The sequence below is a fragment of the Doryrhamphus excisus genome, chromosome 7, assembly GCF_030265055.1.
Source record: "Doryrhamphus excisus isolate RoL2022-K1 chromosome 7, RoL_Dexc_1.0, whole genome shotgun sequence".
Taxonomy (NCBI): Eukaryota; Metazoa; Chordata; class Actinopteri; order Syngnathiformes; family Syngnathidae; genus Doryrhamphus; species Doryrhamphus excisus.
Window position 1 is genome coordinate 4,308,997 of NC_080472.1, and position 25,747 is coordinate 4,334,743.

At 42.2% G+C, this 25,747-nt stretch overlaps 2 long non-coding RNA genes across 4 annotated transcripts in view; one reads left to right on the forward strand and one right to left on the reverse strand.

Moving 5' to 3' along the window:
* The window catches only part of LOC131132864 (uncharacterized), a 44,561-nt gene extending 43,915 nt beyond the window's left edge, over window positions 1–646 (reverse strand). For both annotated transcript variants that reach the window (XR_009130444.1, XR_009130445.1), the window contains exons 1-2: window positions 442–646; window positions 301–357 (exon numbers count right to left, since the gene is read on the reverse strand). This is a non-coding gene — a long non-coding RNA (uncharacterized LOC131132864). The remainder of the gene's footprint in view (window positions 1–300; window positions 358–441) is intronic.
* Window positions 180–16,749, forward strand: LOC131132865 (uncharacterized). 2 transcript variants are annotated; one of them, XR_009130447.1, is made up of 4 exons: window positions 180–411; window positions 1,151–1,416; window positions 6,919–6,988; window positions 16,152–16,749. It is a non-coding gene; the product is annotated as an uncharacterized LOC131132865 (long non-coding RNA). The 2 variants fall into 2 exon arrangements; XR_009130446.1 differs by lacking the exon at window positions 16,152–16,749 and adding an exon at window positions 10,310–10,569.
* Window positions 16,750–25,747: the final 8,998 nt, after the last annotated feature.

A 25,747-nucleotide genomic window follows, 5' to 3' on the forward strand; every position in this document is an offset into this window, starting at 1 on the left:
ATGATTGCAAATAATGCTCCCATTTATGGGTCACCCATTATTGCCTGGTTAATGGCGAAACATGCTAAATTACATCCACAAATGCACTCACAGGAGGTGGGCCGATTTCAACAGAAGCTCCGGGAATTTACTATACCACTTGATATGATTGTTGTGACGTCACAGCCGTAGAAGCCATAATCAACATGCAGCAGTGCTTGAATTGCTCTCTCTCGGGATACAAATAAAGTTTTTTTTCAAGTGAATATGGTGCTAGCATATGTTGAATAGAATATGGTGCTAGCATGTTTACAGTGTTACCTTGACAAGACCAGTCCACGGTGTAACCCCGGTTCTCGGCCGAAGTCAGCAGCCACACTATTGAGGATAAGGAAAAAAAAGATAAATGGACAGCAAAAGTCCGCAAAAGAGGTAAACGTGTCATTTTGTATGTAAACGTACTTGTTGAATCGTCGTGTTCTCTGTAAGTGTTGACTCTCATCTCTGTCCCTTATAACCATTAGCTATTTCTGGAGGCTTGTACATCAGGTATATGATATATCTGTCGGTAAAATGAAATTTGCCCTGTTTTTGGCTATAATGGCTATAAGGAAATTGGTTAGCATGCGTTTTCTGTTAAGCTACGAGCTACAGCTAACTTGTAATTGTCGGCATTCTCACCATCCAATCACGGGCCGCCAACCAGACAAGGCATAATCTGATTGGGTTAATAGACTCGTCAGTCACGCCCATTCATTTTCTTATTTGGTCAAAGCACACGTGACTGTTTCAGTGAGTAAACGCATGATTGTTTTTATTACCCGGCAACAAACAGAGCTGAAATCCGATTGGATGACAGCTTAAATAAGACGCAGAGTACACTGTACTTTCAATTTTATAAATAAAAAATATATACGATGTTGACAAAACATGAACTTATGACTTTTCTTAATCCAACATTAACATCATTAACTATTGAAGGTTGGTAAAATGTGTGATTCTGTCCATTTTAGACAAACAAAAGCCAATTCTTCACCTGTTGGGTGTATAAGATCGGTGTTTAATGATGCGTTTTCACAATTATTGGGATATTTCAATTTAAAAAGTGTAAATATGTAATTAGAATATAATTAAAATTTAATTTTTTTTAATTTTTATTTTGCTCTGCCAGGGAAATGTGTAAGCTACACCTCCCCTGTTATATGGAATATTATTTGGCTTTATTTGATGTGGACGGACCGGAGCAGAGGGGTGCCAGATCGACAATCCGAGGGAGAAGTGGACCGCCAAGGGACAACACCCCAGGTTCCCAAAACCCCAGCATCAGGGCTACAACTTGAGCGGGCGGGCGTGCAGACGAGCAGCAAGGCAACCCACCGCGCCAGCCGACACCCCAAGCCGCGGGGGAGGCCAAGCAGTCCCTGATACATTTCAATGGTATGTTTGCTTTTTTTTTTTTTTTTGCTAATAGTTAATAATCATTTAAATGTACTATTTTAGCGGTAGTTACATTACAGCATCAAACAAATATAGCACCACCTGGATGAAAAGATTTTGCTACTGCGTACACGTTGACAAATCCAATCCCATGTCAAAGAGCTGCAGTGTGAATAATTGAGAGTGTGGATGTACGGCCACAAAGCGGGGCGCTGTGATGGCGTCTGGTTCAACAAACCCAAAACAGCAGGAAAGTTGCTGGGGTTTTTTTTTTTCTCTCCTCGATGCCACCTCCAGTCTGGCGGGGACGCGCCATCGTGTAACGAGCCTCATTAGAACACCACGCCATCAGCACATCAAAGACTTCCCTTTTCACACCAGGAGTGGGATCACAATCCTTAGGATAGCTCTGCACCTCAGCAAACCCCCTCCGCCCCTCGCCGCCGTCACATCTCCCTCTCGGGGGGGGGGGGGGGGGGGGGGGGGGCACGAGGAGGCACCGTCAAAGTTTTGGGTCATTTTCAGATCTCTGCTGCAGAGGAAGATTGCTGATTAATGCTGAATTATGCTAATGAGCTGCAGGAGGGCACACGAGGCCTCTGACGAGCTCAACTTAAGCGATGATGGATCTACTCAGCTAAGATGGCACCGGAGGGGAGGGACAGCCGGCAGAACCCCCCCAATCGGAATCAGCAGGAGGCTTCTTTTTCTGGGACGCCATCACTCAAACACAAACTAATTGTGTCTTCATCAGGATGCGTCGCCGCCCTCGCGGTGCGTCAAAGTCACACTTTTGTCGTGTGGACTTGACACGATTTCATGTCGCCGTGGTTACGCAACAACAAGTATAACAAATATTTTTGTTGGCCGAAACGACAGAGATTTGGAGTTGAAACCACCAAGCCTCTCCACAATGTGCGTTTTTATGCTTTTTCTTTGGCTTTTTGTGAAGTGTACCTATGCAAGGGAAAAGCTGTGATGATAACCATAGAGCCAGAAATGGAAAAGGAATAGGTGCAGATTCTGGAAGATCTAGAACAGGGGTCTCAAACTCAATTTACCTGGGGGCCACTGGAGCTAGGGTCTGGGCAAGGCTGGGCCGCATCAGGTTTTCCCAAAAAAAAAAATGCATTTATTAAAAACAGAAAAATATACAAACTTTTTCAGTGCTTTGGTTCCGATTTTCTACAATAAAAGCTCTGATAAAACATTCCACTGTTCTCAAATATCTTAATTTTTATTTTTCTACACAAAATAAGATGAAAAATAAATAAACAAATCAAGAATAAAGAAAATCAATCACTCAGTAATAAATAAATATAATAATAATAATAAAACGGCAAAAAATAAAAACTTAAGAAACCACATATAGTTGGTGGGTAGACAAATTATTTTTTTCAGATTAAAATGAACAAAGCATTATTAGAGCCCTGTAGACATGACAAAACACGACTATAGTCACATTTATACTTTTTTTTTATTTACAACATATTGCGCAACTGCAGGGTCTTGGGACACATGCTAACTCGCAAACTAGAGAGCTAGCGACCTAAACGGTAGCCTTCAAGTTATTTCCTTTAAACTTAAATAGCCCAAAACTTACCACTTCCACACGGATAGGGAGGATAACTATTAACAGTTATTTAACCTTTAACATGAACATTAATCAAACGTAATAATTTTTTCTGGGTACATGATACCATACAGCATCCAGCGCACTAACATTAAACTTATATATCAAGGTGGGGGCCTCAAACTAGTGTCCTGCGGGCCAACATTTGGCCCGCGGGCCGCATGTTTGAGACCCCGGATCTAGAAAGTTTTCTGTGCGGGTTATTGCGTGGAGCTGCTCTACGGGAGTCCACAACTTGAGGGTGGAAAGATTAGCATAATATGTCCCCTTTTAATGCGTAACAACTCTATTGCACAACACAGCAGCAACAGAGCCAATGTTGTGGAGACCCTGGAGGTTATTTGCTTAATTGGAGCATTAACGCCAATGCAATGCCTTGTAACATCAATGGAACATTACAGGTGTCACACCTCACTCCAAAAAAAACTTTATTTTGGTTGCGTTCCGGCCTACACGCTCGATTTAAGATTTAACAAAGCAGCTCGTCAAGGTTTTTTTGCAAGTTTGTCCGTGGAGAGAATTCATTCACATTGCATTATTTCCTCTGGGAGAAATTCTTTTCAACATTGTTGCTAATGATTGTACGTCTACAAAAACCAAAAAGCGAAGACAATTCCTTGCACTGTAATGATTCATGAGTTCCATTACACTGTTATTGTAAAAGCAAACATACATTTAAGACCCAGACTGGAAATCTTTAGGAGATGAATGGATAACTCCCATTTGGAATGATATATTTGGAGTTTTTTCCTAAACATTAGTAGGCTGCAGGCTGCAAGGACACGTTCAAGGCCGCGTGAGGACGACGACGGCGGCGGCGGCGGTGGTAGAGGAGCATTATCGCACATCACGATGTGAAGGCTCACCTAAGTCTGGCCTCTCGCAGCAAATACAAATGATTTGCCTGTTTCACACGTATCAAACAATACCTCGGTGCTATTACTCCCAATTGCATGCTGAGATGTGGTGCAAATGTTACCTTATTCCAGAAACACAAAAAACATCCTCACGCAGTCGTCGGTACAACACGCCGCTTCTATTAGCGGCGCTGCGACTCTTTAATTGCATTCAAAGGCCTCGTGCATTGCAACTGGCATTGGCGGCGGTTAATGAGACCGGCCTACTGTTGTTAGAGCGTGTCGCCACAGTTATTAGTATTAGTATTAAACGGCTCCCAAGTTCTTCAAGTCCAAAATAGTACACATATCCCACTTTGCACCGCTGCATAATTCATGTCCTCATGACGATGGATCCGCGCCGCTGAATAGTTTTCGATAACAATTTTTTAATTGTCGTCAATAATTCAACTCTTCTTTCATGTCGCGTAATATATTATACCATCACCAATCAGTGGGAAAAGACGCACACTCCTCACGTTTGAATGAGTTAGCATCATAGGTGGTAGCGGGCAGAGCTGCCGTATTTCTTTTTAAGATGTGTAGCGAAGCCTGGTTGAGATTGTTCTCACATTTGGTGCCCATAAGGAGGTGCCACGGACACATATTGCTCGTAGAACGCCATTAGAAAATAATTTAGCGGCACAGGTGAGCTATTAGAGTTACAACTTTATTTTAAGATGTGTAGTGAAGCCTGTTTTTTTAAATGTTTGACAAGTGTTTGAAGAAATGAGCAATATGAGGTGCCAGGGACGCATATTGCTGTTAGAACGTCATGATAAAGTAATTTTGCGTCATTGGTGATACTGAGCAGAAGCTGTAGCATTCTTTTTAAGATGTGTAGCGAAGCCTGGTTGAGATTATTCTCACATTTGGTGGTCATAAGGAGGCTCCAGGGACACATATTGCTGTTAGAACGTCATGATAAAGTAATTTACCATAATTGGTGATACTGAGCAGAAGCTGTGGCATTCTTTTTAAGATGTGTAGCGAAGCCTGGTTGAGATTGTTCTCACATTTGGTGGTCATAAGGAGGCTCCAGGGACGCATATTGCTGTTAGAATGTCATTTTAAAATAATTTAGCATCATAGGTGATACTTAGCAGAAGCTGTTGCATTCTTTTTAAGATGTGTAGCGAAGCCTGGTTGAGATTGTTCTCACATTTGGTGGTCATAAGGAGGCTCCAGGGACACTTGCTCGTAGAACGTCATTAGAAAATAATTTAGCAGCACAGGTGAGCTATTAGAGTTACAACTTTATTTTAAGATGTGTAGTGAAGCCTGTTTTTTCTAATGTTTGACAAGTGTGTGAAGAAATGAGCAATATGATAAATTTTTATTACGATGGTGCTTCTAAAAAAAGTATTCAATGTTTGTTGTTTTGTTATAAAGTAATGTTTAGTAATTACATATCTAGTTACAGCTAAATTAAATATTGATTAATATATAAATGAAGATGTTTTAATGCAGGGGTCTCAAACGCGCGGCCCACGGGCCAAATGTGGCCCGCAGGACACTAGTTTGAGGCCCCCTGCCTTGATATGAAAGTTTAATAGTTGATAATGGAAGTTTGATATGGATGCTGTATGGTATCATGTACCCAGAAAAAATTATTACGTTTGATTAATGTTCATGTTAAAGGTTAAATAACTGTTAATAGTTATCCTCCCTATCCGTGTGGAAGTGGTAAGTTTTTGGCTATTTAAGTTTAAAGGAAATAACTTGAAGGCTACCGTTTAGGTCGCTAGCTCTCTAGTTTGCGAGTTAGCATGTGTCTCAAGACCCTGCAGTTGCGCAATATGTTGTAAATAAAAGGAGTATAAATGTGACTATAGTCGTGTTTTGTCATGTCTACAGGGCTCTAATAATGCTTTGTTCATTTTAATCTGAAAAAAATAATTTGTCTACCCACCAACTATATGTGGTTTCTTAAGTTTTTATTATTTGCCCTTTTATTATTATTATTTTATTTGTTTATTTATTACTGATTGATTTTCTTTATTCTTGATTTGTTTATTTATTTTTCATCTTATTTTGTACAGAAAAATAAAAATTAAGATATTTGAGAACAGTGGAATGTTTTATCAGAGCTTTTATTGTAGAAAATTGGAACCAAAGCAAACTTTTTAAAATTTTTTTGTTTTTAATAAATGCGTTTTTTTTTTTTTTTTTGGAAAACCAGATGCGGCCCAGTCTCACCCAGACCCTAGCTCCAGTGGCCCCCAAGTAAATTGAATTTGAGACCCCTGTTTTAATGTGTATAATATTTCGTAGCAAAGCATCTTTTCTTCTTTTTATTTACAAGGTGGCGGGCGCATACGTACACAGGGCGGGCTCACCGAGCTGGGCCGCATCAAAGGCGGTATCATGTCGAAAATCCGCAACTTCAAAAGTGAGCCTTTGAGCGCCTCTCCTCCCAAAGAAGAGCAAACAAGTGAGTTTTCTCACGTTTGGAGCCCTAGAGCCTCATACAGCTGTTAGAACATCACTAAAAACGTGACTTTTTCATCTGAAGACAAGATGCGGCGTATCAGATTTCATCACAGCAGAATGGAAAATTGTCCCTCTGGAGGAGGCTTCTTGCATAACAAAGCCTTGGCGGAGGAACAGTATGTTCTTGTCGGTCGTGTCAGCAGCTCAGCTCAATCAAGGTCTCAGCCGGTTAAAAATAGTCTTTCAGCTTTCGCACCTGATGAACTTCTAAAAGGCCACACCTGAAAGGGAAGGGACAAAGGAGAAACATGGAGAGATGGAAGTCTCACAGCGGGGAAAATGAAGCAAGCGTCCCCATGCAGAAGACCACGACGCCTCCATTCTCCTGTCAAGATGAAAAGCACTTAAAGCCAGTGTTGTTCCAAAGTGGACCTTTTGTTGTCGGCAGTCTTTTTTCTGCTGGGGATTTATCACACGGATAAAAAAAAACAACAAAACAAACGATACTTTTGAAAGCATCGAAAGCTTTGCTTTTTTTAGGTCACCGCAGACGCGAACCAATGAAACGGTGATGACAACCATAGAACAAGAAGTGGAAGTGACTGCAATGGTGAGTAGACACATACTGTACGTGAGTCCTGGCTAACAGACAAACAACCATTCACACTCACATTCATACCTACGGACAATATGGAGTCGCTAATTAACCTAGCATGTTTTTGGAATGTGGGAGGAAACCGGAGAAAAGCCACGCATGCACGGGGAGAACATGCAAACTCCACACAGAGATGGCCGAGGGTGGGATTGAACTGGGGTCTTCTAGCTATGAGGCTAACCACCATGCAGCCACCTTTGAAACTCATTCATTTTCTACCGCTTTTCCTCACGAGGGTCGCAGGGGGTGCTGGAGCCTATCTCAGCTGTCTTCGGGCGAGAGGCGGGGTACACCCTGGACTGGTGGCGAGCCAATCACAGGGCACATATAGACAAACAACCATTCACACTCACATTCATACCTATGGACAATTTGGAGTCGCTAATTAACCTAGCATGTTTTTGGAATGTAGGAGGAAACCGGAGTACCCGGAGAAAACCCACGCATGCACGGGGAGAACATGCAAACTCCACACAGAGATGGCAGAGGGTGGGATTGAACTCGGGTCTTCTAGCTGTGAGGCTAACCACTTTACCACCGTGCAGCCACCTTTGAAACTCATTCATTCATTCATTTTTTACCGCTTATCCTCACAAGGGTCACAGGGGTGCGGGAGCCTATCCCAGTTGTCTTCGGGCAAGAGGCGACGTACACCCTGGCCTGGTCGCCAGCCAATCACAGGGCACATATAGACAAACAACCATTCACACTCACATTCATACCTATGGACAATTTGGAGTCGCTAATTAACCTAGCGTGTTTTTGGAATGTGGGAGGAAACCGGAGTACCCGGAGAAAACCCACACATGCACGGGGAGAACATGCAAACTCCACACAGAGATGGCCGAGGGTGGGATTGAACCCTGGTCTCCTAGCTGTGATGTCTGCGCGCTACCTTTGAAACTGTCAGTATGAAATACTAAAGTTATATTACATGTACAATGTACATAAATATTCCTATTTATGGAGGTACAGTATCTCTTTGGGACGTTCAGAATATTTCTCTATTCATAGTTTGTGCACATGGGGGTCCCCGCACCCCCATTTAAGAATCCCTGGTCTAAAAGACAGGCAAGCATTTCATGGCAGGGCCACCTTGAGTTTGTATACTCTGCTCCAAAAAAAAAAAACAAACCATGCAAATGAATGAGCTAGCGAGAGCCAGCCTGCACCTGAAAACACACTAAAAGCGCCAAAGAGGGACATTTGCATTTCAAACGTGCCAACACGAGCGGCCTCTGTCGTGTTGATCCAAAAACATACGGCGCGCTTGTTTGCGCTCATTTGCGTGGCCTGGCAGGTATTGTTTATTTGCGCCGTGAGTGCTGCTTCCTTTTTAACGTCGCTACTAAAAAATGCCGTTCGCTGCCGCTAAGCGGGCCGGGGACGCGCAATTAGAGAGCTTTGATACGGCGATAACGTCCAACCTTTCCTTGACAAGCTGTGGCCGCCATCGTGACGTCTCTTTAACACACTCAGGGCAAATGTTTTTTCAAGCACCGTTTTGGACTGGCGGGGTCCTCCATGCGTGAGCGCTTTAAACCCGACAATCACCCGCCTCGTATAATAGAAAGCAATTAAGTAAGTGGCTTTGCTCAAATCTCCATTTTAAAAAGGAGCTTTATTAAAAAAAAAAAAAAGAGTTCCAATTGTGGCAAGCCGCGTGCTTAACCTGACTGGTGGCAGAGATACGATAAGGAGTGTAATCCCTGTGGCGGGCCCTGCTGCTGATTAGCTTATCCCGTCAGAGGACGCTGAAGAAAAATGGCTGCTGTCTAGGGGACGACCGAACAAACTGCGGAAAATGCTGCCTAAATTGTTGACACTATTTTATTTTTAATGTTAGCAGAAAATCCAGCATAGGAATCATAATAATAATAAATGACATGAAGGAATTCCGCGGCACGGCGGGCGAGTGGTTAGACCTCACAGCTAGGAGACCAGGGTTCGATTCCACCCTCGGCCATCTCTGTGTGGACTTTGCATGTTCTCCCCGTGCATGCGTGGGTTTTCTCCGGGTACTCCGGTTTCCTCCCACATTCCAAAAATATGCTAGGTTAATTAGTGAGTGAGTGTGAATGGTTGTTTGTCTATATGTGCCCTGTGATTGGCTGGCCACCAGTCCAGGGTGTACCCCGCCTCTCGCCCGAAGAAAGCTGGGATAGGCTCCAGCACCCCCCTGCGACCCTTGTGAGGAAAAGCAGTAGAAAATGAATGAATGAATGAATGAGTTTCAAAGGTGGCTGCACGGTGGTCGAGTGGTTAGCCTCACAGCCTGAAGACCCGAGTTCAATCCCACCCTCGGCCATCTCTGTGTGGAGTTTGCATGTTCTCCCCGTGCATGCGTGGCTTTTCTCCGGTTTCCTCCCACATTCCAAAAACATGCTAGGTTAATTAGCGACTCCAAATTGTCCATAGGTATGAATGTGAGTGTGAATGGTTGTTTGTCTATATGTGCCCTGTGATTGGCTGGCCACCAGTCCAGGGTGTACCCCGCCTCTCGCCCGAAGACAGCTGGGATAGGTTCCAGCACCCCCTGCGACCCTTGTGAAGAAAAGCGGTAGAAAATGAATGAATGAAGGAATTCCAAGTAAAAGTCTATTCACCAGCTTAGGATCGAACCAGCAACCAGCAGTTGGGAGTCAACCAGGATGTTACATGGAATGTCAAATATAAAATGAATTCTGACCAATAGGGGGGAAAAAATATTGAATTCTGAAAAAAAATTTTTTTTAAAGGCCTAATGGATAACCAAGTGAACTTTTTGATGTTGGAATGCTTTAAAGCGGTTATGAAATATAAGCGTAATTAGCATATTAAATAAATGAGCAATTTGAAATATCGGAATATAAAAAGCGGAAAATGATTGTTGAAATGTGTAATTATGTTGCACAATTACATGAGGACTGAGGATCGAACCAGCAAGCATACAGGCGAGGACCACTCTATGACCTGAGCTGTGCTCCCTTACTTGAAATAGATCCCACCCCCCCCCCCCCCCCCCCAAATGGGGAGGACATTGAAACTGCCAATTATTTTTCTATGGGGAAAAATGTGACAGAAAATGTTGAATTATGGAAAAATTTGTGGATTATTTGGAAAGTCCTAATAGATAGATCGTTTTGTTGAACGCTTACACACGAACTGAGCATCGAACCGGCACCCGATCTACCAATTTTGATGTTCTTTTATTGGCTTGACTTGATCCGTCTTGTCTCTGTTGTATTATCATGTTGTATACGCTGGTGATTCCATAGCTTGTCTTTTAAATGTCAGGTCCAACTGCCCCGGGCTGGACTGATGGAAGGGTGGCTGCTGATTGGCGCCAGCGTTTATACGGTACACCAGTGGGGGCTGCACTGCAGGCAAGGTGGCTTTTGTCTGGTAATGTTACTTCTGATGTTGTTTTTCCATAATGTCTTGTTGTGTATCGGTCTTTTCCTGGTCATGTCTGGTTTTGCTGTCTGGCAATTTACCACATGTGTCCGTCTATCTATGAGGGACTCAAGACGGTCGCTAGCTAGCAAGCTAACCAGTTCACCTCAAATTTCATTCATTCGTTCATTTTCTACTGTTTAGGCTCCTGGGGGTGCTGGAGCCTATCCCAGCTGTCTTCGGGTGATAGGCGGGGTCCACCCAGCCAATCACAGGGCACATATAGACAAACAACCATTCACACTCGCATTCATATCGGCAGTTAGCCTAGCATGTTTTTGGAATGTGGGAGGAAACCGGAGTACCCGGAGAAAAATCACGCATACACGGGGAGAACATGCAAACTCCACACAGAGATGGCCGAGGGTGGAATTGAACTCGGGTCTTCTAGCTGTGAGGCTAACCACTGTGCAGCCACCTTTGAAACTCATTCATTCATTCATTTTCTACCGCTTTTTCCTCACGAGGGTCGCGGGGGTTTGCTGGAGCCTATCCCAGCTGTCTTCGGGCGAGAGGCGGGGTACAGCCAGCCAATCACAGGGCACATATAGACAAACAACCATTCACACTCATTCATTCAATTCATACTATGGACAATTTGGAGTCGCCAATTATCCTAGCCTGTTTTTGGAAAACCCACGCATGCACGGAGATGGCCGAGGGTGGAATTGAACCCTGGTCTCCTAGCTGCGAGGTCTGCGTGCTAACCACTAGACCACCGTGCCGCCCGAGAGTTGAAACAGTTGGGAAAAAAACAGTTGTAACTCTCCAAACACTCCCACACATGCACGGGGAATTGAACCCTGGTCTCCTAGCTGCGAGGTCTGCGTGCTAACCACTAGACCACCGTGCCGCCCGAGAGTTGAAACAGTTGGGGAAAAAAACAGCTGTAACTCTCCAAACTCTCCCACACATGCACAGGGAATTGAACCCTGGTCTCCTAGCTGCGAGGTCTGTGCGCTAACCACTAGTCCACCGTGCCGTCCGAGAGTTGAAACAGTTGGGGAAAAAAACAGTTGTAACTCTCCAAACACTCCCACACATGCACGGGGAATTGAACCCTGGTCTCCTAGCTGCGAGGTCTGCGTGCTAACCACTAGTCCACCGTGCCGCCCGAGAGTTGAAACAGTTGGGGACAAAAACAGCTGTAACTCTCCAAACTCTCCCACACGTGCACGGGGAATTGAACCCTGGTCTCCGAGCTGTGAGGTCTGCGCGCTAACCACTAGACCACCGTGCAGCCCGAGAGTTGAAACAGTTGGGGAAAAAAACAGCTGTAACTCTCCAAACTCTCCCACACATGCACGGGGAATTGAACCCTGGTCTCCTAGCTGTGAGGTCAGCGTGCTAACCACTCGACCCCCCGTGCCACCACCTCAAATTCATTTCCTCTAAACCTAAGAAGCCAAATACGCACCACTTCTACATGGAACGGGAGGGGAACCTTTTCCACCATCAAGTGGGACATGCCATGGCTGACTTCATGACTTCATACAGTGTTAAGGTAATGTCATGTAAGCTAATGTTTGATGTCATTACCGCCACCTAGTGACCACAATGCTACATATCGCTTGATGATCGAACCGTGGTATTTAGTTTTTAGTGCTTGATTGAGAAATACCAGCCAATATATTAAGAACGGGAAAAACCGCTGAAAGGACTCATCCTTGTGAGTTAGTTTGCTTTTCTGTCGTCGACGTGCATTGTCGCGACAGAATTCAAATCTATCCATCCATCCATGTCATCACAGAGACGCGTCGTGCTGCTGTTATGAAACCTGCCCTTGCCGCTCGCTGTCAATCAAAGAGTGATGTCATGGTAACTACTTCCATCTGGCTGCTTGGGATTGGCTTCTATTTTTTTCCTTTAAGAAAGAAAATTAAAAAAAACAAAACATGCAGGCTTGCTGTTTGCCTGCTTCTTGTCAGTGTTTATCTACGGATTACAGCTCGTCTGCAAAACACTCCAAGATGGCTAGGAAAACAGAATATTTCACATTTATATAGAATATATTTCATATTTAATATTAATAGTGCACCGTTATGGAGAACGTGTTCTTTTGGAATACTACTTCCTGTAATTGTCCGTGATGAATTATGTCTTGACCTTTCGCTTCACTCTTAAGTGTTTCACCTCTCATCAGCTGCCTGTCAGTGTTTCCATAGCAACATAATGTAAACACACAAGCTGTCTTGTGTGCTCTCTACCAGAGCATTCGTAAGCTAGTTTTCTTCACACCTTCAATTGTTGATTGTCATTTGTTAGCATATTCAAGGCATCTTGGATTTCACAGTTTTTCTTGCAAACGAGCCTGTGCTGGAAATGCTGCGGGGGGGCGGCCATGAAAAAATATTTCACATGATGGTGGCTACGTTTTCCATCCAATGTTGCTCAAATGTCACACACATGTCGTCTTCAGTCGATCAAATGGGTGTACCAAATTTCACCATGATCCGGCCAAATGCCATAAAGTAACAGGTCAATGACCGGGATGTTTTGCTGTATGGCGGCCATGTTTGTTATTTAATCTTGCTCAAATTTGACATACATGTACTCATCAGTCCTATAAATGGGTGTACCAAATTTCACCATGATCCAGCCAAATGCCATAAAGTAACAGGTCAATGACCGGGATGTTTTGCTGTATGGCGGCCATGTTTGTTATTCAATCTTGCTCAAATTTGACATACATGTACTTGTCAGTCCGATAAATGGGTGTACCAAATTTCACCATGATTCGGCCAAATGCCATAAAGTAACAGCGGTTGCTTATGTCGCCACTCCATGGAAGACATGCTAGCGTAAATGTTATACAGAAGTCCTTAAAGTTGAAAAAAAAAACATTGGATGATTGGTGAATGACCGGGATGTTTTGCTGTATGGCGGCCATGTTTGTTGTTCAATCTTGCTCAAATTTGACATACATGTACTCGTCAGTCCTATAAATGGGTGTACCAAATTTCACCATGATTCGGCCAAACACCGTAAGGCAGGGGTCTCAAACTCAATTTACCTGGGGGCCACTGGAGCTAGGGTCTGGGCAAGGCTGGGCCGCATCAGGTTTTCAAAAAAAAAAAAACGCATTTATTAAAAACAGAAAAATATACAAACTTTTTCAGTGCTTTGGTTCCGATTTTCTACAATAAAAGCTCTGATAAAACATTCCACTGTTCTCAAATATCGTAATTTTTATTTTTCTGCACAAAATAAGATGAAAAATAAATAAACAAATCAAGAATAAAGAAAATCAATCAATCAGTAATAAATAAATATAATAATAATAATAAAACGGCAAATAATAAAAACTTAAGAAACCACATATAGTTGGTGGGTAGACATTATTTTTTTCAGATTAAAATGAACAAAGCATTATTAGAGCCCTGTAGACATGACAAAACACGACTATTGTCACATTTACTTTTTTTATTTACAACATATTGCGCAACTGCAGGGTCTTGAGACACATGCTAACTCACAAACTAGAGAGCTAGCGACCTAAACGGTAGCCTTCAAGTTATTTCCTTTAAACTTAAATAGCCCAAAACTTACCACTTCCACACGGATAGGGAGGATAACTATTAACAGTTATTTAACCTTTACCATGAACATTAATCAAACGTAATACTTTTTTCTGGGTACATGATACCATACAGCATCCATATCAAACTTGCGCGGGCCGCACTAACATTAAACTTTCATATCAAGGCAGGGGGCCTCAAACTAGTGTCCTGCGGGCCACATTTGGCCAAATTTAGTGGCGATTCACCTTCAAGTTACACTTATTTTGTACAGCTCCTTGTCTTATTAGGTCTGTCTTATTGGGTTAGTAATTTTTCATAAAAATAACAGCACAGGCAACACAGCAGGGGTCCATGTTTTGACATATATCTGACATTCATGAAAGGAGACGCTGGGACGAAATAAAGCATAATAATTCACGGAAAGCCGTGCGTACGGGTGCCATATTTCATGAGCAAAAAAGCACAGATGTCTACCTGGCGCTGATATTAGAGGGAAAAAGTCAGCAGCTCACCAAAGTCATTTGGAGAAATTGTCAGGGGAGTGAGCCAACGCGCGCCATATTTCATCCTAATCTGTTCAATAGTGCTGCAATTTAATCTCACGGCCCAGGAGAAGCAGTCAGCTGACATCTTGAACAACACAAGACATTACGCGTGTCACGGGCTGGGGGGGAAAAGAGAATTAATGATGGCCGCATTCCATTCCACTTCTTCATCCTCACGCTGCTGCCGCTCTCTTCAGCTTAAGGTGTTTTTTTTTTTGTATTATTTTCACAAAATGTGGACATTTTACATCCGTACATGGTGCACGTGTGAGGCGATGAATCACTTTGACGGAGAGCATTTAGAGAATAAGATGACAGTACGTATGCTATGACATGAATAAACAGCGTGTAGATTGCATACAATGTAGTGCATGGGGTCACTGGCTTTTCCAATTAGTACATTCATACTTCATATTTTCTTCCTCATATGTCCAAAATAAGCTCAGCTGACATAAGGAACAATATTAACTGAGCCAGTGTCAGTTTATGATGTCTTTTTCCATATGTAATGGGAATCGGGATCATTTTACCCGTCAAATACTGAGCATCTTCTCAGACAGACTAAGTAACATAAGAAAACGTGGTTTTGCGTAACTTAGCGTGGCAAAACGTAGCATAACATGTTGTTAAATAACATAGGTTAGCATAGTATAGTGTAACATAACATTAAATTAATTAACATTAATGCTTAGCATAGCATAACATTACATAGCATAGCATAAAATTACATAGCATAGGTTAGCATAATACTATATAGTGCAACATGACATAACATAACATAGCTAACCATAGTATAGCATAAGGTAGCATAAAATCGTTAAATAACATAGGTTAGCATCGTGTAGTGTAACATAACATTTAATTAATTAACATTAATGCTTAGCATACCATAACATTACATAGCATAGCATAAAATTACACAGAATAGGTTAGCATAATACTATATAGTGCAACATGACATAACATGACATAGCTTACCATAGTATAGCATAAAGTAGCATAACATCATGAAATAACATAGGTTAGCATAGTACAGTGTAACATAACATTAAATTGCTTAGCATTGCATAACATAACATTACATAGCATAGCATAAAATCACATAGCATAGGTTAGCATAATACTATATAGTGCAACATTCATTCATTCATTCTTTTTCTACCGCTTTTTCCTCACGAGGGTCGCGGGGGTGCTGGAGCCTATCCCAGCTGTCTTCGGGCGAGAGGCGGGGTACACCCTGGACTGGTGGCCAGCCAATCACAGGGCACATATAGACAAACAACCATTCACACTCACATTCATACCTATGGACAATTTGGAGTCGCTAATTAACCTAGCTTGTTTTTGGAATGTGGGAGGAAACCGGAGTACCCGGAGATGGCCGAGGGTGGAATTGAACTCGGGTGTCCGAGCTGTAAGGTCTGCGCGCTAACCACTAGTGCCGTCCTTGGCTAAAACTTAATAATGAAAAGTATTTTAATTGGCTAAACCTTTTAGCTGAACACAAATCCAAATGTTCCAGCTAAAAATGAAGATTGTGTGTTTTGTACTTTGCTCCAGCATGCCTGAGCCCCAGCTCCCCAAGCATCGTGCATAAATGTGATATTCCATCTCTAGGTGTTACATGGACTACAGTGTCTCGCTAACGCCACCGCATGACAGCTTCATCTTCTCCTTGGCTCTCGAGGACGAGAGACGAGATGGCAACGTGACGGACATGATGGACGTCTCATTTTGCCAAAGATCCTTCACCTGGCAAAGCGTTGTGTCTCGCCGCATCGTCATCTGCTCCACGCCTTCCTTTGCCGTCTTGGCCGTGCGACTTATCTTCATCTTGTTTCTGCCTCCTGCCAGGCGTCCTGCTCCTGATCACTGAAACAATGGCACCCTGCAGATTGGTGGAGTGCACCTTGGCTGTGACCCCGCCCCCCATCACATGACCGGGGGCTTGTCAACAATTCACTAGGCTATATTTTCTTTGTTATTATTTCAAGGCTTACCGTGTGAGACAAAAAAAAACAGTCAAAATAGCACAGAGTTGAAATATTACCCAAAAAATAAAGTCAAAATATTATGAGGAGATAGGTGACATAATTGGAAAATGAAAAAAAACAACAGAAAAATAAAAAATATATTATATATATATATATAAAATATTCAGAGAAAAATATGGTATTATAAGAAGAAAAATGTCACAAATTTAAGAAAATAAACTCCTAACATTATGATTATTATTATTATTATTATTATTATACTGATGCAATTTTAGTAGCATAGAGTTGATACATTTTTTGAAAAAAAAAAATTAATTCACATTATGAGAAACAAACACATTTTTTTGGAAACAAATTGTAATTTTTGGAAAATTTCGTGAGGAAAATGTTACCCAGTCAAAAGTCAAAATATGATGAGATAGGTGACATAATTGGAAAAAAAAAAAAACCCAACTGAAATATAATATATATATATATATATATATATATATATATATATATATATATATATAATATTCAGAGAAAAATATGGTATTATAACAAGAAAAAATGTCACAAATTTAAGAAAATAAACTCCTAACATTATTATTATTATTATTATTATTATTATTATACTGATGCAATTTTAGCAGCATAGAGTTGATACATTAAAATTTTTTTTTTTAATTCACATTATGAGAAACAAACAAATTTTGGGGGGAAACAAATTGTAATTTTTGGAAAATTTCGTGAGGAAAATGTTACCCAAAAAATAAAGTCAAAATATGATGAGATATGTGACATGATTGGAAAATGAAAAAAAAAACAACTGAAATATAAAATATATATTATATATAAAATATTCAGAGAAAAATATGGTATTATAACAAGAAAAAAATGTCACAAATTTAAGAAAATAAACTAACATTTTATTATTATTATTATTATTATTATATGCATTATAATACTGATGCAATTTTAGTAGCACAGCGTTGATACATTAAAAAAAACAATTTTTTTATTCACTTGAGAAACAAAAAATTATTTGGAAACAAATTGTAATTTTTTGGAAAATTTTGTGAGGAAAATGAAATAAAAATGAAAATAAAATGACAATAAATACATAATATTAATAATAATATTATAGATAAAAAGACAGTATTAGGGAAAGAAAATCTGTGGTACAAGGATGATTTAATAAAGAAAACATAATATAATTATAGCATAACAACATCGCTTAGCATAGTATAGTTCATTATAACACAGCGTAGTGTATAGCATAGCATAGCATCGTTGAAGGTACCCGCCTGCCTCACATGCGTCTGTTTTGAAAGGATGGACTGTAAAGAATCCTGTTGATGTATGGAAGAAGAACGCTATTTCTTTTCAACGCCAACTGAACTCAAAGTCCGAGTTCACGCTCTTCCACTTACACGATAGTGAGCAAGAACAATCTTTTTTTTTCTCTGTGTCCTCTCTCCCAGCGTGCTCTTGTTCTTCCATTTCCAGGCCCCCGCTGGAATTGCCGCGTCTGGTGGCGGCGCCGCTTGTGGAAGTGTGAACAAAGCTCGGAGGAAGCCAGGCGAGAGCGGCGGACCTCTAAGTGAGCCGGAACTCAGTCAAGCGGGACGGCTTGGAAATGTCTTTCTCTTTGAGTCCTCGGGGGAACAGAGACAGGAAACAAATGGGGTCCGACTTGGTTATTTTCTCAAGGTCATCAAAGTGACCCTGCCGTCGCTGCGTTGATGTCGGCCACCTGGATGCTGAACTGTCCACCGGGCTGTCAGCGCCGCACAATGGAAAGTGCCCCTAAATGCCGCCGCCTGACAACTCCACACGCCGCCGACCTGGCAAGTCATCAGTCGGGCGCTAGCGTGGATATGTCGAACAAATAGACCCTCCTGAGGGATTGAACAGTCACAAAAACATTCAAAATAGCCAGTGAATAATTGATAAGAATATTATGCGTCGGCACGGTCGCTGCCAAACGCGCTCGCCTCGTTTGGCTGACGGCAGACACAAGAGTCTGGCAACCCATCTCAGCAGCTGGATGGAGGATTCTGGCAGATGCACGCGGGGCGTCCATCTTAGCGCCCAGGCACCCTCGGCATTGTGATGATGATGATCGCCCTAAGAAATTCAGTCGCCTGTAGAACACCGCATCATCTGATACGTTACAATACACCGTCGCAGTTGCTCCAACCTGTGGCGATGCGGCGTGGAAGCTCAAGGCCGAACAAAATGCACCCAAAGGCTGTCCGAATGTTCACCATTACCACAAATTAGAGTGTAGTTGCTCTACCTAGTGGTGATGTTGGTAAATTACAAGCTTAATTAAAGGGTTATATCCTTTGGAGGCCGCATTTGAAGACAGATGACGCCCAAACTCCACTCAAAGGCTGTCCGAATATTCACCAATTCCACAAATTAGAGTGTAGTTGCTCTACTTAGTAGTGATGTTGGTAAATTACGAGCTAAATTAAAGGGTTATATCCTATGGAGGCCGCACTTGAAGACAGATGATACCCAAACTCCACTCAAATGCTGTCTAAATGTTCACCAATTCCACAAATTAGAGTGTAGTTGCTCTACCGAGTGGTGATGTTGGTAAATTACAAGCTGAATGAAAGGGTTATATACTTTGGAGGTCGCATTTGAAGACAGATGATACCCAAACTCCACTCAAAGGCTGTCTAAATGTTCACCAATTCCACAAATTAGAGTGTAGTTGCTCTACCGAGTGGTGATGTTAATAAATTACAAGCTAAATGAAAGGGTTATATCCTTTGGAGGTCGCATTTGAAGACAGATGATGCCCAAACGCCGCTCAAATGCTGTCTAAATGTTCACCAATTCCACAAATTAGAGTGTAGTTGCTCTACCTAGTAGTGATGTTGGTAATTTACGAGGTAAATTAAAGTGTTCAAATATCCTTTGGAGGCTGCATTTGAAGACATATGACGCCCAAACTCCACTCAAAGGCTGTCCGAATATTCACCAATTCCACAAATTAGAGTGTAGTTGCTCTACCTAGTGGTGATGTTGGTAAATTACGAGCTAAATTAAAGGGTTATATCCTTTGGAGGTCGCATTTGAAGACAGATGATACCCAACCTCCACTCAAATGCTGTCTAAATGTCCACCAATTCCTCAAATTAGAGTGTAGTTGCTCTACCTAGTGGTGATGTTGGTAAATTACAAGCTAAATTAAAGGGTTATATCGTTTGGAGGTCACATTTGAAGACATAAGACGCCCAAACTCCACTCAAAGGCTGTCTAAATGTTCACCAATTCCACAAATTAGAGTGTAGTTGCTCTACCTAGTAGTGATGTTGGTAATTTACGAGGTAAATTAAAGGGTTCAAATATCCTTTGGAGGTCGCAATTGAAGACAGATGACGCCCAACCTTCACTCAAATGCTGTCTAAATGTCCACCAATTCCTCAAATTAGAGTGTAGTTGCTCTACCTAGTGGTGATGTTGGTAAATTACAAGCTAAATTAAAGGGCTATATCCTTTGGAGGTCGCATTTGAAGACAGATGATACCCAAACTCTACTCAAATGCTGTCTAAATGTTCACCAATTCCTCAAATTAGAGTGTAGTTGCTCTACCGAGTGGTGATGTTGGTAAATTACGAGCTAAATGAAAGGGTTATATCCTTTGGAGGCCGCATTTGAAGACAGATGACGCCCAACCTTCACTCAAAAGCTGTCCAAATGTCCACCAATTCCACAAATTAGAGTGTAGTTGCTCTACCGAGTGGTGATGTTGGTAAATTAGAAGTCAAATTAAGGTGCTACATACTTGAGAGGCCGCATTTGAAGTCAGAAGGCTGAATTTCTGCCTGGTGAGGATGGTAAATAAACAAGCTGAATGAATGGGTCGTATATATTTTGGAGGCCACATTTGAAGGCAGACAATGTCCTGAATCTACCTAGTTATTAGGTGGCTGTGCTCGAAGGCTAGCATCCTAAAACCCCCTGATACCGCCTTCATGTTGGTACGTGCTACCTCGTCCACAACATTGTCCTTCAATTGTGGTCTCCTTTTTTTGCTCCAATATGGAGTCTAAGGGTCTAAGTGCTGAACCGTGATCGAAAATAGCAACAAATCTATGTCTTTCAACGTCCAAGACCAGGATGTTGAAGGGACCTGGTCTCTGGCTAACGTTTTGCTAGCGGTTCAGGTGGTTGACGAGGTTTTTTGTTAGCTTTCTTTTGCAAATTTTTTTTTTATCGTAATGATGTCATAATTCCCTTATTATCGTACACTTATTTTGCTCGTCGGCTTGTTGTATCATCACAGCTTCCTCCTCCGTCCATCACGGTCACCCAGGAACTAAAGTTAGCTTGTGACTAAAGCGTACATCCGGTCATGCTTGTCTGAGCTGTCGTTTTCCCTTAAACATCAGAGGACCCCGCCTGCATGTGATCAAACGTGGATTCATCACCCGAGCTTTGCTTCAAATCCACTCGCTTCCATTTGCATCCACGCGACACGTAGGCGTGGCGTGGATGGATGGCGTAGATTTTTAGCCTTACCTTTGGTCCCCGTGGTGCGAGGATTCAAGCGAGCTGGGTCACGTGATTGTTGTGGTCTTGCCTGGGGGATTATCCCCCCTATCCCCCCTCCCCGTGCGAGAAGACGCTGCAGGGTGTACACCTCGCGTCATCCGGATGACACGGCGTAATACACCTTGACTAATTGAGCAGCGTGTGCAAACAGCGCCAGCATGGCTAACCCTATATTGCACTATAGCAGCTGGGGGCTGCCGGTGTGGGTGGTTGGTTGGGGGCAGGGGGGTTTGGTCGTTTCTTTCACTTCTGCTTGGCCGCAGCACAGTCGCATCACATCAAGTCTTGAGTTAGAAGAGCTTTTCATTCATTCTGCCGTACTGAGCAAGGCATCATCTTGACGCCGTAGCTGAAATACTGTTCTCAGATCTGCGTTAGTTGGAGATAATCCGTCTCACTCACAGGAAGCTGATTACACAGCATCAATATTGCACAGCTGTGCCTCGGCTGGCCACAATAAAAGGCACCTTTTCATTTCAGCTCATTGAACATAGGTCTGAAACTTGCGGCCCGCGAGCCAAATGCGGCCCACAGGATGCTAGTTTGAGGCCCCCGCCTTGATTTTTACATTTTTTTTTATGTCAGCACAAGTGACGCCATTTTGCCCCGCCTATACCATGATACAGTCTGGAGGCCGGTTCCAGCGCTTCTTACCGGGAGGACCTGCTAGCTCGGGTTAGCTAACACATTCATTCATTCATTCATTTTCTACCGCTTTTTCTCACGAGGGTCCCGAACATGCAAACTCCACACAGAGATGGCCGAGGGTGGGATTGAACTTGGGTCTTCTAGCCGTGAGGCTAACCACTTTCTACCGCTTTTCCTCACGAGGGTCACGGGGGGGGGTTGCTGGAGCCTATCCCAGCTGTCTTCGGGCGAGAGGCGGGGTACACCCTTGACTGGTGGCCAGCCAATCACAGGGCACATATAGACAAACAACCATTTGGTTGTTGGTTGACAAACAACCCAGAGATGGCCGAGGGTGGAATTGAACTCTGGTCTCCTAGCTGTGAGGTCTGCGCGCTAACCACTAGACCGCTGTGCCACCCGTCTTATTTATTGATTTGGACAAAACAAACAGCTTAGCTTAGCTGAAATAAAGCGCCTGGAGTTAGCTAACCGGGCGGCACGGCGGACGAGTGGTTAGCGCGCAGACCTCACAGCTAGGAGACCAGGGTTCAATTCCACCCTCGGCCATCTCTGTGTGGAGTTTGCATGTTCTCTCCGTGCATGCGTGGGTTTTCTCCTCCCACATTCCAAAAACATGCTAGGTTAATTAGCGACTCCAAATTGTCCATAGGTATGAATGTGAGTGTGAATGGTTGTTTGTCTATATGTGCCCTGTGATTGACTGGCGACCAGTCCAGGGTGTACCCCGCCTCTCGCCTCCCAAGACAGCTGGGATAGGCTCCAGCAAATGAATGAATCAACAACTCCGACATTGGATTAGCGGTGAAGCTACATGCTTATGACGCTGGGTATAAAAAAAATGCAGGAAATTATTTGGAATAAAACTGTAAATAAAAAAATTATTTTTGTTTTTTTTTTAAACCCTGATGCGTCCCAACCTCACCCAGACCTTAGCTCCAGTGGCCCCCAGGTAAATTGAGTTTGAGACCCCTGTCATAGAAGATGTGTATGTTTTTTGGAGAGTGGACGTCCATCCCATTCCTCCTCTTCATTCTTCATCCCAAATCTCCATCATATTTCTGACATGGTACCCGCTTTTATCTCATCCGATGATCTCTGTGCTGAGAAACAGCGTCCTACAGAGCGGGAGTACATTTCATTTCAAATCTAAACTAAAAGGAAAACCGGCTCCCAATCCAATTTGACCTGCTAAGCTATCTCGGCCATCTTCAGAAGCTCCAGGGTTCTTTTGTTAAACCTGAAGCCTCAAAAGTCGCTGACCCAACTCTGATGTTGTTCTTAAGAAATACTTATTTTACCTCATTCTAAATTACTGGAAATTCCAGAAATTGGATTAGCAATTCATTGCCTCATTCACCTCATCACAAAATTAAAATGGTGTTCCTCAGGGATGGCTTTTAAGACACATTTTCATTCATTCATTCATTTTCTACTGCTTTTCCTCACGAGGGTCGCGGGGGTGCTGGAGCCAATCTCCCAGCTGTCTTTGGGCGAGAGGCGGGGTACACCCCAGACTGGTCGCCAGCCAATCACAGGGCACATATAGACAAACAACCATTCACACTCACATTCATACCTATGGACAATTTAGAGTCGCTAATTAACCTAGCATGTTTTTGGAATGTGGGAGGAAACCGGAGTACCCGGCAAAAAACCCACGCATGCACGGGGAGAACATGCAAACTCCACACAGAGATGGCCGAGGGTGGGATTGAACCCTGGTCTCCTAGCTGTGAGGTCTGCGCGCTAACCACTCGACCGCCGTGCCACCAACTCTGATGTTGTTCTTAAGAAATATTTATTTTACCTCATCCTAAATTACTGAAATTCCAGAAATTGGATTAGTAATTCATTGCCTCATTCACCTCGTCACAAAATGAAAACGGTGTTCCTCAGGGATGGCTTTTAAGCCCCATTTTGTTTCACTAAAACATCTGACCCGGTGAGATAATTTTTTGGGTTATTTGTAAAAATGTTGGCTTGGCTTGCATTTGCATACAACGACTGGGGCACCGGCACGGCGGTCGAGTGGTTAGCGTGCAGACCTCACAGCTAGGAAACCAGGGTTCAATTCCCACCCTCGGCCATCTCTGTGTGGAGTTTGCATGTTCTCCTCGTGCATGCATGGGTTTTCTCCGGGTACTCCGGTTTCCTCCCAAATTCCAAAAACATGCTAGGTTAATTAGCAACTCCAAATTGTCCATAGGTATGAATGTGAGTGTGAATGGTTGTTTGTCTATATGTGCCCTGTGATTGGCTGGCGACCAGTCCCTTGGGAACACATTTCTAGCAACACATAGGAATCTTAAATATAGGGTTGTTAGTTTGTATTTAGCGATCACTTTCAAAGGTCATATAGACATTTTCAATGCTCTAACTATCAAAATATTCCATTTGCAAGGAAAATTCACTTAAGACGGTTAATTGGTTCCGGACCGAACCGTGATAAAGGAGGGATGACTTCAAATGTGAGGTGTGCACATGGGCTGGGGGAGGTTATAAATAAACAGCTGCTGGAAGAGCTGTGGCGACCGGGAACGTGAGGAATATGCTGTTTAGCACACCGGCGGGAACGTTCCTTGATTAACACCAGGAGCCTGGGAGCCATGTTAGCTCTGGATTTGCTGCATGAGGGGGCTTTCTCCGTCGCTCTACCCCCTGGTGGGCTGTACCATGGTGGCTTTTTGGGGGGGGGAATTGGAAAAAATAGCAATTTTAACACGACGACCACTCCTCCAGCACATGCTTGCTAGCTTTATTGGGTCTGAGTGCTAAATGCGCTTAAGGTGTACACCCTCTTCTCACACAGGGAGGGGGGTATAATGCGCTTAACCCTTAGATGCACGAGTGACTGGACCCTACACTCTTCCATAAGTGGGTCAAAAATGAGCCATACTAGAATCAATGCGATTTTATGCCAATTTTGGTTAAAAATAATCACTTGTATGATATTTAGTATTATATTTAGGACCACACAAGAATAATTTCATGTTAGAAACATCTTAATTTTTCACTTTTTAACATCTTTGAAAAAGAAAATGACCCCGTACAACAATAGAAAATGTGAGGATCCATTGTGTGTTGCATAAAGGTAAGTTAAAAAATCAAAAATATGTTTTTTGAGGAATACCTGGAATATGAAATGATAAAAAATTTTCATTACAAAGATATTTCAAGAAAACAACCTGACCGGGTCATTTTTGACCCACTTATGGAAGGTTGGGGTAGTAACACAAAAACAAAAATTTCTTAAAATGTATAAAAGATAAGTTAAAAATGTGAACGGCATCATATCAAAAATATGTTTTTTGAGGAATACCTGGAATATGAAATGATAAAAAATTTTCATTACGAACATATTTCAAGAAAACAACCTGACCGGGTCATTTTTGACCCACTTATGGAAGGTTGGGGTAGTAACACAAAAACAAAAATTTATTAAAATGTATAAAAGATAAGTTAAAAATGTGAACGGCATCATATCAAAAATATGTTTTTTGAGGAATACCTGGAATATGAAATGATAAAAAATTTTTCATTACGAACATATTTCAAGAAAACAACCTGACCGGGTCATTTTTGACCCACTTATGGAAGGTTGGGGTAGTAACACAAAAACAAAAATTTCTTAAAATGTATAAAAAGTGATTTAAAAATTTGAATGGCATGATATCAAAAAATGTTTTTTAGGAATACCTGGAATATGAAATGATAAAATGTTTTCATTATGAAGATATTTCAAGAAAACTACCTGACCGGGTCATTTTTGACCCACTTATGGAAGGTTGGGGTAGTAACACAAAAACTAAAATTTCTTAAAATGTATAAAAGATAAGTTAAAAATGGGAACGGCATGATATCAAAAACATGTTTTTTGGGGAATACCTGGAATATGAAATGATAAAAAATTTTCATTACAAAGATATTTAAAAAAATATATTAAAAAAAACAAAAAAAAACAAACTGTATTATGGAAAGCAGGAAGTGAACAAATGTAACAGTTTCTGTGGAAA